Genomic DNA, 18,667 nt, shown 5'->3' with positions numbered 1-18,667 from the left:
GAGTTATTCTTGAACTCTCGTGCGGCACTTAGAATACTTCTAAGTTCAGCCTTTAGGATGGGTTTGGTTATGTATAGTAGCGGAAGTCTTTGTTTGTGAGGATCACAAGTATGATTTTGTAGTGCAATACTACAACAAAGATGGTTATGTATTACTTGAACAAAGTTACAAGTACAAAGTGTTTACAAGAATTTGGGTTATGATTGAGTTATGACGGGTTATGTGGGGTTATGTGGGGTGAGTGCAAATGATGCCTAACACTCCTATTTATACTACTTGGACATGATCTAGATAGTTCCATATCTAGATCAATCCTTTACAAAGATCTAGCCTTAATACCTAGATATTTCCTACATAAATATCATGATATTTTCTGGGATTCTAGAATGTTCCTTGGCTGATTTTTATGGCAGTATTATGTAGCCCATTCTATACCCTTCCGAGCTCCTTTAAGACTGGTCTAGGACCCTCTAAGAGTGCCAAAACGTTCCAGTATTGTCTATGTCACACCCCCAAAATCCACAAGCGGAGTATCACCGCAGGAGGCGTGACTGACCAGGATCCAGCCACCAATCATATTGGACAATGCAATTAAATAAATAAAAGTCCAACCACACAATATAATTGTTGTTCAAAACAAGTTAATCAAATTCAAGTTATCAGCGGAAGCATAATGTTTAAAACCAAAGTATAAGCTCAAAAGTTCAAGTGTTTAACATGGAACTCCTCAGTCCATGACCCACAACGACTCCTGCTCCCATGCAAACTCCAGCTAAGCATCTAACGACCTGCAAGGCATGTAACAACGAGTCAATAACAAAGTTGAGCGAGTTCACAGTTGGTTGTCCATTTTAAAGTTGTTCCAAAAATCCATAAGTTCTTTCGAAAACCACGAGTTAATCAATAATCCAAAAGCGGAGTATCACCGCACGAGGCGTGACTGACCAGGATCCAGCCACCAATCATATTGAACAATGCAATTAAATAAATAAAAGTCCAACCACACAATATAATCGGTGTTCAAAACAAGTTAATCAAATTCAAGTTATCAGCGGAAGGATAATGTTTAAAACCAAAGTATAAGTTCAAAAGTTCAAGTGTTTAACATGGAACTCCTCAGTCCATGACCCACAACGACTCCTGCTCCCATGCAAACTCCAGCTAAGCATCTAACGACCTGCAAGGTATGTAACAACGAGTCAACAACAAAGTTAAGCGAGTTCACAGTTGGTTGTCCATTTTAAAGTTGTTCCAAAAATCCATAAGTTCTTTCGAAAACCATGAGTTAACCAATTTCGTGTTTCCCAAACCATAACCAGTGCGGGCTACCCCATGTTAACCCCTAGACCCAATACTATATCGACAACTGACTGGAGTCATGTTTATATGCCCTAAGTCAATGTCTATCATCATTGACTAACTGCCCAGATCCATTAGTCCACTCCCGTCCTCTGCGGCACGGTGTGAGGCTTATCAAACCTAATAGCGCAATTTAACTAATGACCCGCTCGCCGTTGGCCCGACGATTAAGTCGATATAAAAATGAGGGACTTCGTGATAGAGTTTTGTCTAGTAAGTTATATGTTGTCATCCTTTCTACGGAGGATGGAGGTACGTAATCTACCCAAGGAGAATACGCAGGTTTAGTGTTGTCATCCTTCCCATGGAGGATGGAGGTACATATTCTACCCAAGGAGAATATGCAGGTTCCGTTTTAGTTTCTCAACCCATTCCGAAACCACCGGGAATCCCATGCCTTATAGAAAGTGTTAACTCACCTTGGTTTGCATGGTTTGTTAAGTTACTTGTTCACAGTTAATCAGTCAAAGCCTATGGTATTCATACATACGTAATCAGTTTACATTCACCAGGTTCACGTATAATATACAATCATAGTGTGCATTCGAACATCTTAACAGTTATTCAAGTTCATACAACCCCACAATTCTCATGCATGATTCACAATAGAAATCAATAGTTAAGTGTGCTATCCAAATCAACTCAGGTTACCACAGTCATAACTAACAGACAGTAATAGTCAGTAACAGACAGTAATAGTCAGTAACAGACAGTAACAGAGTCATACATTACCATGCACATTCCAGACCATAGTCTGTTGATGTGGTGACATTCAGGGCGACGAAACCTTAAAGTCTTTCGTCGATCCATTGGGTGACGAAACAACATGGTGTTTCGTCGACATAAGATGGCGAAACTCCCAAGAGTTTCGTCGACAGTACAAGTGGCGAAACTCCCAAGAGTTTCGTCGACAATGATGACAGTTTCATACATTAGCCTTAACTACTCCCGTAATTCCCATAAACACTTCCCAATTTCCCAAAACGGATCAAACAAGCAACCCTAGACATGAACCCTAGATCACCAGATCATCATCAAACACATATCCATATCACCGATTCCTTAACTATACATAAACAACTGATAACATACAATGTAAACATCAAACAAGTAACATCAATTCTGGGCAGTGAATGATGGATGAATATAGTCACAACATCAGATCTAGTCCAACAGATTAGCAACAGAATATCAAACCCTAATTGATACATATGAGAGCACAACTTCTATCATTACACAGAACAATCAAATAATGTGACAAGCAGGTCTTATCGTATAAACGCGTAATAACCAGTTACGAGATGAAACTAAGAATTCGAGAAAGGTGATGATTGCCGTCGGGTGCAAAGGAGAGGAAAAGAGTGTTAGGGTTTTCGTCGATTAGTGATCTTACGTGATGTTATAAGATTCATATAACTGGTTCACAACTGGGCCTCACCTGGGCTTCAGGCCCATATGGCAAAACATCTATGTTTCGTCGTGATACCAATGACGAAACACCCAAGTTTCGTCTTGTGAGGGATGTGGCGAAACATCCATGTTTCATTGAGTGAGGGGTACAAGTTATAAGTTTCATCATACATGAAAAATACACCACATATATCAAATAGTCGACAGTTTATTATTTAACCCAACTATAACATAATACACCCAACATCTAGCAAACACGAACAAATTACAGTGCACAAGTTACAATGCAACGAATCACAAAAACACAATATGAAACAGGTGACGTGTCAGGAAGGACCTTGAAAAATCAAGTTGTCACATCATCCCCAACTTGAAAGAAATTTCGTCCCAAAATTTAGCACATAGTTACTGAGGAAGCTAGTTAGGTTGCGTGTTTTCCTGGGGTGTCACATCATCCCCCCGTTGGTTTGGAATTTCGTCCCGAAGTTCCGCAGTAGCTTCAGCCTCAGTAGTGGTTTCTCTTTTCTCGAACAACTGGGGATACTTGTGTATCATTTGGTCTTCCCGTTTCCAGGTAAACTCTGGGCCACGACGGGAGTTCCAACGAACTCGAATAATGGGTATTCTGGTACGCTTGAGAACCTTAACATCTCGGTCAGTAATCTCTACTGGTTCCTCGACGAATCGTAACTGATCGTTGATGGTGAGCTCCTTGAGAGGAACTAGAGGGTCTCATCTGACAGACACTTCTTCTGATTTGACACATGGAATACGTTGTGAACTCCGCTGAGTTCTTCGGGTAGGTTCAGTCTATAAGCCACTTTCCTGATTTTCTCAGTGATTTCGAAAGGTCTGACATAATGCGGGTTGAGTTTGCCTTGTTTTCCAAAACGGACTACACCTTTCCAAGGTGAGACTTTAAGTAGCACTCGATCTCCAACCTGAAACTTGAGTGATTTCCTGCGCTTATCAGCGTAGCTTTTCTGACGGTCACGAGCTGCCGCCATTCGTTGTCGTATCTGAGCAATCTTTTCTGTTGTGTCTACGACGAGTTCTGGGCCAGTGATTTGGCTGTCGCCAACCTATGTCCAACAAAGAGGTGATCGGCACTTCCGCCCGTACAATGCCTCGAACGGAGCAGCTTGGATGCTGGTGTGGTAACTGTTGTTATACGAAAACTCCACCAGAGGTAGATGTCGTTCCCAGCCGTTACCAAAGTCGATTACACATGCTCGAAACATGTCTTCAAGGGTTTGGATGGTGCACTCAGACTGCCCATCCGTCTGCGGATGATATGCTGTACTCATGTCTAGACGAGAACCAAAGGATTTGTGCATCGCTTGCCACAACTCAGAGGTAAAACACGCGCCACGATCAGATATGATAGAGGTTGGCACCCCATGCCTCGCAACTACTTCCTTCAGGTAGACATCTGCTAGAGTAGAGAACTTACCCATTTCTTTAATAGCCAAGAAATGTGTAGACTTTGTCAGTCGATCCACTATCACCCAAATGGTATCGTTTCCTCGTTGAGATCTAGGTAGGCCAGTAACGAAGTCCATGGAAATTTGCTCCCATTTCCATGTCGGGATCTCTGGTTGTTGAAGTAGGCCTGATGGTTTCTGGTATTCAACCTTGACTCTCGCACAAGTCAAGCATTTACTAACATAGGTCGCTATGTTATCTTTCATGTGGGGCCACCAGTATGTAGTCTTGAGATCGTGGTACATCTTATCCGAACCAGGATGTACTGAGTAACGAGACTTATGCGCTTCATCCATTACAAGCTCACGTAAATTACCATAAAATGGAACCCAGATGCGCCCTGTCACGTAGTAAGCGCCGTCTTCCTTTTGTTCTAACCGTTTCTTCGATCCTCGCAGGGACTCAGCCCTGATGTTTTCTGCTTTCAATGCTTCGACCTGAGCATCACGAATTTGAGTGGGAAGACTAGAGTGGATGGTAAGCTGTAACGCACGCACGCGCTTAGGTTTAATCTCCTTTTGACTGAGGGCATCGGCCACAACATTGGCTTTGCCCAGATGGTACTTGATCGCGCATTCGTAATCATTTAGAAGTTCGACCCACCGACGCAGTCGCATGTTCAACTCCTTCTATTCGAAGATATGTTGGAGACTCCTATGATCGGTGTAAATGGTGCACTTGGTACCGTACAGGTAATGCCTCCATATCTTGAGTGCGAAAACAACATCTCCCAGCTCCAGCTCGTGGGTATTGTAGTTCCTTTCGTGAACCTTAAGTTGGCGTGATGCATAAGCAATGACTTTCTCATGTTGCATCAACGCACAACCAAGTCCTTGGATTGACGCGTCGCAATAAACCACGAAATCGTCTGTGCCTTCAGGTAACAAGAGAATAGGTGCGCTACAAAGTCTCTTCTTTAAGTGCTGAAACGCGGATTCCTGTGCATAACCCCAATGATAGGTGACACCCTTCTGAGTTAGTGAAGTGAGAGGTTGCGCAATCTTTGAGAAATCCTTGATAAACCTTCTGTAGTAACCCGCCAAACCCAAGAATTGGCGGATTTCAGTTGGTGTACGGGGTGCATGCCAACTCTTGATTGAGTCCACCTTGGATGGATCCACATGAATCCCATCCTCGTTTACCATGTGGCCTAGGAAATGGACTTCATGAAGCCAAAAGTCGCATTTCGAAAACTTAGCATAAAGCTGCTCTGCTCGAAGAAGTTCCAGAATAAGTCGCAGATGATGCTCGTGTTCCTCCTGACTCTTGGAATAGATCAGGATGTCGTCGATGAAAACAATAACGAACATATCTAGGTAAGGTTTGCACACTCGGTTCATGAGATCCATGAAGACAGCATGTGCATTTGTCAACCCGAAAGGCATGACTAAAAACTCATAGTGCCCGTAACGAGTTCTGAATGCTGTCTTGGAGATGTCCTCGTCTCTGACTCTCAGTTGATGATAGCCCGATCTCAGATCAATCTTAGAGTAGAAGCTCGACCCTTGCAACTGGTCGAACAAGTCGTCAATAGGCGGAAGAGGATAACGATTCTTCACAGTCACCTTGTTGAGTTCGCGATAGTCAATACACATTCGGAAGGTACCGTCTTTCTTCTTCACAAACAAGACTGGAGCTCCCCAGGGCGAAGAGCTAGGCCAAATGAAACCCTTGTCCAAGAGTTCTTGTAGTTGTGCGGACAGTTCTTCTAGTTCTGATGGAGCTAAACGATAAGGTGCACGAGCTATGGGCACTGCTCCAGGAGTTAGCTCGATTTGAAGCTCGACTTGACGATGAGGCGGAAGACCAGGTAATTCTTCAGGAAATACCTCAGGAAAGTCGCGTACAATAGGAATGTCTTCTATCTTCTTCTCTTTCGTTGAGGTGTCAGTAACAAGGGCTAGAATAGCTGTGTGGCCCTTTCGTAAGCACTTCTAAGCCTTAAGGAAAGAGATGATGCTCACCACAGCACCACTCTTATCACCACGAATCACAAGAGGTTCTTCACCAGAACGAGGGATGCAGACGATTTTCTCCTTGCAAAGGATCTCTGCTCGATGTTGAGATAACCAATCTATCCCAATGACGACGTCGAAGCTACCAAGAACAATTGGGATAAGGTTGATAGAGAAGGTCTGACCAGCTAGAACGAGATTACAACTCTTAACTACGTGAGTGGCCTCGAGACTTTTACCATTTGCTAGTTCTACAATGTGCTTGGTGTTCAAAAGTGTTGGGGTACGTTTAAGCATCTAACTAACTTTTAAGGACACGTAACTAGTATCCGCACCCGAATCAAATAAAACTGAAACAAAGAAATCATCCAGTAGGAACTTACCCATCACAACGTTGGGATCATTCCTCGCATCACCCAGACTAATCACGAAAGCACGTCCCCTGGCACCATTACCATCATTGTTTCCCCCATTGCTTCTATTTCCCTGATTGTTGTTGTTGTTCTGATTCTGGTTCAGCTGTGGACAGTTTCTCTTGAAGTCACCTTCAGCACCACACTGAAAACACCCTTTATTACCTTGTTGTTGCTGGTTCTGTGGAGCTTGTGGCTGCTGTTGACGATTCTGATTCGTAGGATATGGGCTCCTGCAATCCTTTGCTGCGTGACCAAGCTTGTTACATCTATGACAACGACCCTTGTTGCACGGCCCGCTGTGGTGTAAGTTACATCGATTGCACTTATGGTGGTTTCCCTTGTACCCACCCTGTCCCTGATTCCCAGAAGACTCCTGACCGGGGCTCTTGTAGTCGTCAGTCCTTCGCTACTGAGACTGAGACTGAACAGTAGCAGAAACCTTGCATGAATTTCCACCCCATTTGCGCTTGTTGTCGCTAGGAGCATCAAAAGTAGTGGCGCTAATACGCTTAGGCAGCTTGTTCTACTCAACTGCCTGATCAGTGAGACGATGAGATAGTCGTATGACTTGCTGGATCGTAGGGAGGTTAGCTGCAGTCACATGGCTCTGAATCTCTGGCACTAAACCCTTGAGGTACAGCTCGATACGTTTGATAGGAGGATCCACCATAGTAGGACACAATACAGCCAATTCATTCGATCTCTTCGTATACGCCTCGATTTCAGACCCCGTCATCTTCAAGTTGTAAAACTCCACCTCTAGCTTGTGAATGTCGTCGCGATGACAGTACTCCTCTTTGATCAGATCTTTGAAGTCGTTCCATGGGGTGGCATTAGCAACTGCCAACCCTAACATTTGAACCTGTGCGTTCCACCAAGTTAACGCACCGCCTTCAAGTGTTCCAATAGCAAATTTCACCCTACGAGCCTTAGGGCATTCACACATCTCAAAAACGGATTCGATCTTCTCGAACCAGTGTAGAAGACGTACAGCTCCTTCTGTACCACCGAAGGTACTAGGTCGACAGTCCATAAAAGTCTTGAACGTACACACGGGAGGTTGAGCATGCTGACCTGTCGCGCGAGAAAGAAAAGACAAGGTTAAGCACAAGAGTTGGTTCGCGAGAGTAGGATCTAACATCCTAAGATACGTCGGAAAGGCAGGTTATACCTCCTGCAGGGGCTGCTGCGAGTGCCTCAGCAACTCGTTCATTGATTAGAGCCATCAACTGGGCTTGAGTCAAGTTCAGATGTCCATTCATGATCTTCATATCAAAGGAAACACAAGTGAGAGAAGTGTCGCGAAAGTACAAAAGTATAGGATGGCAGAAGAGAGTAAGCACACAGGGTTTTCAAACAATAGTCGTTACGTTGACTAAGCATACCATGAACAATGCGTCATGCAAACTAATGGACAGGCAATATAAATATAAACCGTATCACCTATAGTGTTGAGTCTTGCAAATGGAGCGAAGCGTCGTTGTGGATCGTTGAGCACTGTACCGGTTATAGTCTCGTTTTGTTAAAAAGCTTTTCCCCTTTTTAAAACCGAGTTCGCTATAACCAATGGCTCTGATACTAATCTGTCACACCCCCAAAATCCACAAGCGGATAGGATGCGTGACTAACCAGGATCTAGCCACCAATCATATTGAACAATGCAATCAAATAAATAAAAGTCCAACCACACAATATAATCGGTGTTCAAAATAAGTTAATCAAATTCAAGTTATCAGCGGAAGCATAATGTTTAAAACCAAAGTATAAGTTCAAAAGTTCAAGTGTTTAACATGGAACTCCTCAGTCCATGACCCACAACGACTCCTGCTCCCATGCAAACTCCAGCTAAGCATCTAACGGCCTACAAGGCATGTAACAATGAGTCAACAACAAAGTTGAGCGAGTTCACAGTTGGTTGTCCATTTTAAAGTTGTTCCAAAAATCCATAAGTTCTTTCGAAAACCATGAGTTAACCAATTCCGTGTTTCCCAAACCATAACCAGTGGGGGCTACCCCATGTTAACCTCTAGACCCAATACCATATCGACAACTGACTAGAGTCATGTTTATGTGCCCTACGTCAATGTCTATCATCATTGACTAAGTGCCCAGATCCATTAGTCCACTCCCGTCCTCTGCAGCATGGTGTGAGGCGTGTCAAACCTAATAGCACTATTTAATTACTGACCCGCTCGCCGTTGGCCCGACAATTAAGTCGATATAAAAATGAGGGACTTCATGATAAAGTTTTGTCTAGTAAGTTATATGTTGTCATCCTTCCTATGGAGGATGGAGGTACGTAATCTACCGAAGGAGAATACGCAGGTTTAATGTAGCCATCCTTCCCATGGAGGATGGAGGTACATATTCTACCCAAGGAGAATATGCAGGTTTCGTTTTAGTTTCTCAACCAATTCCCAAACCACCGGGAATCCCATGCCTTATAGAAAGTGTGAACTCACCTTGGTTTGCTCGGTTTGTTAAGTTACTTGTTCACAGTTAACCAGTCAAAGCCTATAGTATTCATACATACGTAATCAGTTTACATTCACCAGGATCACGTATAATATACAATCACAGTGTGCATTCGAACATCTTAACAGTTTTTCAACTTCATACAACCCCACAATTCTCTTGCATGATTCACAATAGAAATTAATAGTTAAGTGTGCTATCGAAATCAACTCAGGTTTCCACAGTCATAACTAACATACAGTAACAGTCAGTAACAGACAACAACAGACAGTAACAGATAGTAACAAAGTCATACATTACCATGAACATTCTAGACCACAGTCTGTTGATGTGGTGACATTCATGGTGACGAAACCTTAAAGTCTTTCGTCGATCCATTGGGTGACGAAACAACATGGTGTTTCGTCGACATAAGATGGCAAAACTCCCAAGAGTTTCGTCGATAGTACAAGTGGCGAAACTCCCAAGAGTTTCGTGGACAATGATGACAGTTTCATTCATTAGCCTTAAATACTCCCGTAATTCCCGTAAACACTTCCCAATTTCCCAAAACGGATCAAACAAGCAACCCTAGACATGAACCCTAGATCACCAGATCATCATCAAACACATATCCATATCACCGATTCCTTAACTATACATAAACAACTGATAACATACAATGTAAACATCAAACAGAAAACATCAATTCTGGGCAGTGAATCATGGATGAATACAATCACAACATCAGATCTAGTCCAATAGATTAGCAACAGAATATCAAACCTTAAATGATACATATGAGAGCACAGCTACTATCATTACACAGAACAATCAAATAATGTGACAAGCAGGTCTAATCTTATAAACGCGCACTAACCGGTTACGAGATGAAACTAAGAATTCGAGAAAGGTGATGATCGCCGTCGGGTGCAAAGGAGAGGAAAAGAGTGTTAGGGTTTTCGCCGATTAGTGATCTTACGTGATGTTATAAGATTCATATAACTGGTTCACAACTGGGCCTCACCTGAGCTTCAAGCCCATATGGCGAAACATCTACGTTTCGTTATGATACCAATGACTGAGGGGCACAAGTTATAAGTTTCATCATACATGAATACATACATGAATAATACACCACATATATCAAACAGTCCACAGTTGATTATTTAACCCAACTATAACACAATACACCAAACATCTTGCAAACATGAACAAATTACAGTGCACAATTTACAATGCAACGAATCACAAAAACGCAATATGAAACAGGTGACGTGTCAGGAAGGACCTTGAAAACTCGAGTTGTCACAGTCTAGGCTGTTCCGGAGACTTTCGGGCAGCCCTAGACGCTTCCTTAGTATTCCGGAAACTTCCGGAATGCTGAAATTTTGAGCTGAAATTTTGCGGGGCGTGATTGTCATCGACCGAAATATGGGTTTCCAACGTTTGTAATTGTTGGAATGCATGGTCGAGTTGCACACCCAATCCGGTGACCGCTGCCTCGGTGTCACCAATGCGCTTGTCATATGTTGCCTCTCGTTCTTTCTTAGTCGTGCGCCTTTCATTGCCTATTGTTTCAGTTGCCATCCCGAATGAATCATCCCGCTCTGATACCACTTGTCACTGAGTAAATATCTAACTCACGTGTAGCGACTTAGACTTGATCTAAGTTAAGCTTTTGTACCCAACAATTATAAGGTTTTGTGGGAATCAATTTGTTAGTGCACGATGTCTAAAGCCTACGTCTTAGTCTTAGTCATGCTTGTATAGGGTCTAGGGATCAAATATGTCAGTAATGTATAGTGTAGGGGGCTGAATGTAAAAGTTATAGTTTAAGGAAGTGATTCCGCTTGAAATGACATGTTGTCATTTCAAGCGAAATCCGGAAGTTGTGATTCCGCTCGAAATGACAGCATGTCATTTCAAGCGAAATCAGAACAGTATAAATATGTGTGTCTGTTTCTCATTTGGTACCGATCGTCAAGTTGTATACCGAAGTGCTGCCAAATTTTCTGTGATCAATTAATGAGAAACAGTGTTTAAAGTGATATTCTGTCTATTTCTACTCCATTCTCTTTGATTCAAACTGTTTATGTGATTCCGCCACATAAACAGTGCTATTTTGACTCTGATTGACTCATTAGATCGTCAATATCGATCCTACAATTGGTATCAGAGCAACTTATGAGCTAAAATACCTGAATCAGAGCTTTTTACCTACACTTTTTGGATTTCTGGACATTTCCACGGGCAAAATGGACAGAGTTTTTGATATATTGTGTAAAAGTGACATTTAACAAACCCTTGAAAGTATCAGCTTAAAATTCGGCTTAAAAGTGGTAAAAAATGGCCTAAAACCTGATTCCGCTTGAACAAAGGTTGTTGTGATTCCACTTGTATTTCGAGCGAAATCAATTTTTCTGGTTGTAAATTTGTTATTCCGCTTGAGCATTTGAAGCGGAATCAGTGATTCCGCTCGAATTCTGTGGTTCCGCTTGAAGTGTTCATCTGATTCCGCCTGAAAGTGTGATTCCGCTTGAATCACAACTTTGATTTCGCTTGTAGTTTAAAATCTGATTTCGCTTGAGAAGTTAAACTGTGATTTCGCTTGAACTTTAAAATTTAGATTTCGCTTGAAAAACATTTTAAGTTCGAAAATCATGGTTTGAGGGTTAAAGTCCATTTCGTTCGTGATATCTCGTTGGAAGTTCAGTTTGTGTAGAACGTATTTTTAGTAAAGTCACCTGTTTTTCAAAAAGTTGAAAAGTTTTCAGTAATTGTCATCTAAAATGGAAAATCAAGATTTCTACAACTTCTTCGCGGGCAGTGGTATGACAGCAGGACAGAGTCCAGCGAGTATCGTTCAAAATGTCAACATGGAAAACGAATTGGGAACGATGCAAAAGCCTCCAAAGTTAATGAACCTGGATGAATATGCAGGATGGTCAGGCAGATTTAAGAACTGGGTTCAGGCTAACCATTTCGAATGCTGGATGAAGATAGAGAAAAAGTACGTTCCACCAGTTGATGGTTTAGGTATGGAGAAGGGTATTGGAAGTCTGACAGAGACAGAACAGAATGATTTCAAAGCCGAGAAAAAGATGATTAGTATCCTCCAGCAGGCTATTAAAGAGGATATTTTAGTGCTGTTGCAATATGAAGACAATGCTCAATCTATGTGGCAGTCATTGCAGATAAAGTTTCAAGGTAGTGTGTCAATGATCAAGAGCAAGAAGGCTTTGATCAAGAAGGAGTTTGATATTTTTACCGGCATGAAGGGTGAAACTACAAGGCAACTGATCGAAAGATATTGCCATTTAGTACTTGAGATGAAGAGATTAGAAATCAAAAAGACCAATGAAGAATGGATTGATAAGTTGTCTGATGCATTACCATATGACGAGTGGGGCACTTATCTGATGATGCTGAAGAACAATTCTGACTTTGTGAATCTGAATCTCAGCTCATTCATAGAAAAGATTGAAGCTCATGAGTTGGAGTTGCTGAAGATCAAAAAGATGAACTCAGCGAATGTTCAACAAGATGTATCTTTGTACTACAAAGGCAATACTCCTGTTACAACAAACCAGAGTCCGAAGATACAAACTGGTTTCAGTGCTGACACAACTTCAAGTGCTTCGTCAAACAGTCCACAAACAAACAAGTCTTCGCCATTTGCCAGTTACGAGCCAAACGTCAGAGCTAGTGAACAGACGTCACCTCAAAGCTCAACGAGTTCAAACACTCAGGCGTATGTTTCTGGGATCCAATGCAACATCGCAGTCACTATCAAGAATGGGAATGAGTTCACTGAATCAGCTGCGAAACAACATATTGCATTGTTGGCTTCTGTGTTAGAGTCGTATGAATCTCTGGTAGCGGGTAAGATCGGGAATCCGGACATGACCAAAGAGTATTACGATCAAATAGACCCGGAGGAGCTTGAGTTGATAGACATTAAATGGGGCATGGCAAGTCTTGTGAGGAGAGCACAACGCTTTATGGAGATCACTGGCAGAAACAGCCTTTCTGGACCTGATCAGAAGCTAGGTTTCGACAAGTCTAAAGTAACTTGCTTCAAGTGCAAAGAGAGAGGCGACTTCAAAAGAGAATGCCCAAACAGAGAAGTGAATAATCATCAGAACCCGTTCACGAATGATTATTACAGACAGGCAATCTACCACCGACCGAATCAGCAACCTGTTGTCCAAAGGCCACAACTCGAGAACAAACCAGAGAAAGCTCTCATTATGAACCAGGATGACGAAAAAGTAGCCGAGGGATTCAGCTGGGATAAATACATCCCTGGTAGTGATGGACAGGCTATGATGGTTGAGATAATTGAAGAGCCTGAAAATGTGGTTGAACCGGAAGTGGTTTTTGATGATGTTACTGTGGACAGTGTGACTGATATTGAGGAGTTAGCTGCAGAAGTTTACTACTACCAGTCTGAGCAGGAGGTATTAGCAAGTTCATTGAAATCTATCATGCTTCCTAAAATTTTTGAATCTTTTGCAGGTTTCTTTGAAGAACCGACGACTGGATTGTGTCCACGATATGAGGAGAAGAAAGAGTCTGTCGAAGAAATGATCGATGTGACAAAAGAAATGACCAAAGACACTTTGAAGGAAATTGTTGACAGGGCTCTCATGGCGAAACTGAAAGAGGTAGACACAGAACTTGTGAAACCCGAGTCTGTCGATACCGATTCAGTTCAAAAGGAGTCGGATCAGGAGTCAGGAATTGAGGAGGTCAAATCTGAGAAAGTGTCTGAGTCAGAGTCGAAAGATGTCGGTAAACAGAAAGTGAAAACTGCTCATGAAGCAGAGGTTATTGAGAAAGTGATTTCAATGTCTGAAACCCCATGCCAAAAGTGTTTAAAACCTTGCATGGAGTGTCTTGAAAAGGACGCTAAGTTTCAGGAATTGAAACAACACGCTGACATGTTAAAATTTGATCTTGGACAAGTCAAAGAGGCATATGATACACTAGCCAGATCAGTTAAAATGATTCAAAAAGAAAGTGTCGAAAATGATAAAGCTACAAAACTAGCAAAAGCAACACTTTTTGATAAACAAGTGGAAGTTAATTTTCATCTTGACACTATCGCATCACTAAAGAAGGAGTTAGAATTAACTAAAATTGAAAATGAGCGAATTGATAAGAAATTGATGAGCTATGTTGCATCATCCTATGTCCTTGAGCAGATTGTTCCACAACAGCCCAGTGCAACACCGGTCTTTAACAGCGTTCCACCCCCAATGTGGAATCATTATACTCAAAAGTATCCAGATGGGGTGGAAGCTGCATTGAACCTCAAGCTGAGGACAATTGAGGAAGAGTTGCCAGAGAGCATTGACGTTACATTCTCTGCATCCGACACAGACAACGAGTCACAGGTCATCAAGACTGTTGTCGACTAGGTGTTAGATGAAGAGAGTGATAACTCTGAGGTTGAAGTCATGAAATCTCATTCTGAGAAGTCTGTATGTGATTCTGAATACGAGGGTAACTTTTTAGATCGTTTCATACCGAAATCAGACAAGAGTGCGAATGATGATCCGATCATGGTGGTTTACACTATGTTTGGAACTGACAAGCTTTACTCTGATTTCGAGTATCCGCTTCAGAACGCAAAGATTGAAAATGTTGAGAAAGTTTTCAAACTGGTTGAAATTGACATTTCTGAAGTTAACAACAAAGATTTCTTTTCGAAACCGAAAAAGTCATTTGTTACGTCACGTTCTAACAACTCGCGTAAAAAGGAGTGGGAAGGGAATGGTAACAACAAGAAAAATGGTAACAACAAGAAAAATGGTAACAACTTTAAAAACAAAGGAATTGGTTTTGAGAAAAAGATGGCTAAGAAGGTTGTTAAGCCAAAAGATAAAATGAATGATATCTTTGTTGTTGGACCAAGTGTGGATGATGAGAAAGAATACATCTTTAGTTAGAAAGTCGTTGACGATTTCAATGCGGCAAAGAAACTGAAAGAGGAATCATTTAAATCAACTTTTATCGAGTATGACAAAAGAGTTTGCTATCGCTGCAATGAAATCGAGCATATGGCAAAACAATGCAAGAAAGTTTTCGAAAAACCTGTCGTTGTAAAACATGTTGTTCAAAAACCTTGACCTAAGTCACCAATTAACAAAAGGGTAAAAAACCAATGGTTTCACCAATTCGTATCTTGAAGAGGGGTGAATCTTTGAAGTCAGAAGATAAGCCGAAATCGATGTTTGAGATTGGCGAATCTTCAAAGTCTCAAAAGACTTCAAAGATTTATCCAAAAACAAAAATTTTTTAAAATCAATCATGGGTTGCGAAATCAAAACCATCGGTCGAGGAGAAAAAGATGGAAAACATTTTGAAAAATGAAACAAAGGTTTTGAAAGATGATGTAGTTGAGTTTGAATATGAACTTGATAAGTTTCTTGCAGAGTTTCCACCAATCAAAAATGAATTAAAACCAAAAGTAAAAGCTGATGTTCCGAATGTCACGTTTTTACTTTCCAAAGATTGATGTACCATGTGATTTAGTGTTTGGAAGTGTGTCACCAATCAAGAATTCTTGGGTATCATTGTTTAAATGAGTTGATTTAATGTTTGCAGGGGCTGCCCAGGTCAATCATTTCAAAATGGATCATGGACAGTGGGGCCTCTAGACATATGACGGGGATGCTTGCACTACTTTACGACGTAAAATCAATCAATGGAGGCTACGTGGGTTTTGCAGGAAATCAGGGTGGCTGGATTGTAGGCCAAGGAACCCTGACAAATGGGATCATTTCATTTGAGAAAGTTAACTACATCATAGAATTAGAAAACAACTTGCTTAGTATTCTCAAATCTGTGATAAATTGTTTGCTGTACATTTCACGAAAAACGAATGTTTGGTTTTGAAACCTGGGTTTAAAATCCCTGATGATATGGTGTTGTTGCGCGCTCCACGAGAGAACGACTTGTATATTCTTGATATGAGTGTCGCAACACCAACAAATCATCGAAAACAATGTTTTGTGTCAAAAACGAAAGCAACAGAAAAAGAATCTATTATGTGGCATCGAAAGATGGGCCACATCCATGTTAGAAAAATGAATTTTCTGGTGCATAACGATTTAGTCGAAGGTGTAAATTTAAAGAATTTTCATTTGTCTGATGATTGTGTAACTTGTAAGAAGGGAAAGCAAACTCGGAAGTCACACCCACAGAAGTTACTGAATTCGATTAGAGTACCGCTTGAGAGACTCCATGTGGATCTCTTCGGGCCGGTCAATGTGAAGAGCATCAGTGGAGATTTATACTGCTTGGTAGTCACTGATAATTATACAAGGTTTTCGTGGGTAGTGTGCTTGGAAAGAAAAGATCAGACGTTTGAGTTGCTGATGGTTCTGTTCAAAAACATGGAGACGCTGTATAAGCTGCCTATCCGAAGAATACGTAGTGACAATGGAACGGAATTCAAGAATAACAAGATGCTCGAGTTCTGCAATGAAAAGGGGATTCTTCATGAACTCAGCGCGCCATATACACCACAACAGAACGGCGTTGCTGAAAGAAAGAATCGGACCTTAATAGAAACTGCTCGAACGATGTTAGCCGATTCCAAGTTACCAATTTTCTTCTGGAGCGAAGCAGTGGCTGCAGCTTGTTACACTTTGAACTGTGTGCTTACCGTCAAGAAGTACAAGAAAACAAGTTTTGAGTTGCTACACCGTTACAAGCCAAATCTAGAGTTTCTGGAGCCGTTTGGGTCTCCATGTACTTTTATTGATGAAAATGGTAAATTCGGTGCTTAGTCGAATGATGGTTTCTTTGTAGGTTACGTGAGCCCGTTGAAGAGGGTGTTCATACCTTGCCTGGGAAAAGTAATACAAGTTCAGCATGTGGATTGTCAGAAGCACACTGCTTCACCACAACTTCCCGGACAAAGATTCCTGTTCGATTATGACAAACTCTGGGAGTCGTTTCACCTTCCGACCGAGCCAACTATTGAAGAACTTGTTCTGCTATATCAAAAACAACAATCTAGTTCACAAGATCAAGTGCCAAGGCCTTTGGTAGTTTCACAACCTGTGGTGGATACAAGCATTTCTACAGGAGGCACGAATGATCACGAAGCCGGTCCAAGTGGAACAGCTCACGAACCACCAGAGGAACCAGCTCCAACGTTTGACAACTCTCATGACTCAGAAGAGGAATCCGCTCTGAATTTTGATGAGGAACCAAACGTTACTATAACGGAAGCTGAGGATCACACCGGTGATCTTGACATAACGAGCTTGCAATCGGAAGTTGACGTACCTGACACCGTCATGCCTCGAACCTTGTCTTATCATCCTTCAGAGCATATTATCGGTGACATACAAAGTTGTGTTAAAATGAGAGATCAAATCAATAGAGCTCTTACATGTTTTTATTCTTCTATTGCACATTTACAGGAAGAATTCTCACTGAAATGTTATATTTCGCAGATCGAGCCCAGAACATATAAAGAAGCGTTGACTGAAGACAGCTGGGTGAATGCTATGCAGGAGGAGCTGCAGCAATTCGAGAAATTGGGTGTTTGGAGATTAGTAGATCTGCCGGAGAATCAAAAGTTGATCAAAATGAAGTGAGTATTCAAGTGTAATAGGGACGATAGAGGAGTCGTGGTTCGGAACAAAGCACGATTAGTGGTACAAGGCTTTAGTCAGCAAGAAGGCATCGACTATGATGAGGTTTATGCGCTTGTTGCGAGACTTGAGGCTATTCGGATCTTCCTGGCGTTTGCGTCATGGAAAGACTTCAAAGTGTACCAGCTGGATGTTAAATCTGCCTTCCTGTACGGAAAGATTAAAGAAGAGGTGTATGTGGGACAACCACCGGGGTTCACTGATCCACTACACAAGAACAAGGTCTATCTGCTGGATAAGGCGCTCTACGGACTTCACCAGGCCCCGAGAGCCTGGTACGAGACGTTTTCCCAACATCTGCTGGCCAACGGGTTCACCAGAGGGACAGTCGATAGCACATTGTTCACAAAGGAAGTTGCATGTCATCTTCTAATTGTGCATATCTACGTAGACGATATCATCTTTGGTTCGACCAACGACGAGTTATGCAAAGAGTTCAAGAAGGTAATGAAGAAGAAGTTCGAAATGAGTTCGATGGGGGAGATGAAGTTCTTCCTCGGGCTGCAGGTGGAGCAGATGCCCGATGGAATCTTCATTCACCAAACAAAATATGTGAAGGACGTGCTTGAAAAGTTTGATATGGCTCAATGCAGTCCAGCGGCAACCCCCCTGGCATAGAGTCATGGTATTTGTCCTGACGAGAGTGGCATCAAGGTGGAGGAGACATTGTACCGGTCTATCATCGGATCCTTAATGTATCTCACTGCGTCCCGACCGGACATCATGTACCCAACATGTCTTTGCGCCAGATATCAGTCGAGCCCGAAGCAGTCACACCTGACGATTCTCAAAAGGATTTTACGGTATTTGAAAGGCTGCCCAAGCATCGGCTTGTGGTATCCTCGCTCGGGTGACTTCTCTCTAACAGGTTTCGCAGATTCTGACTTTGGAAGCTGCAAGCAGAACGCTA

Source organism: Helianthus annuus, chromosome 13 (assembly GCF_002127325.2).
Source record: "Helianthus annuus cultivar XRQ/B chromosome 13, HanXRQr2.0-SUNRISE, whole genome shotgun sequence".
Lineage (NCBI taxonomy): Eukaryota > Viridiplantae > Streptophyta > Magnoliopsida > Asterales > Asteraceae > Helianthus > Helianthus annuus.
This window is presented reverse-complemented; position numbering follows the sequence as displayed.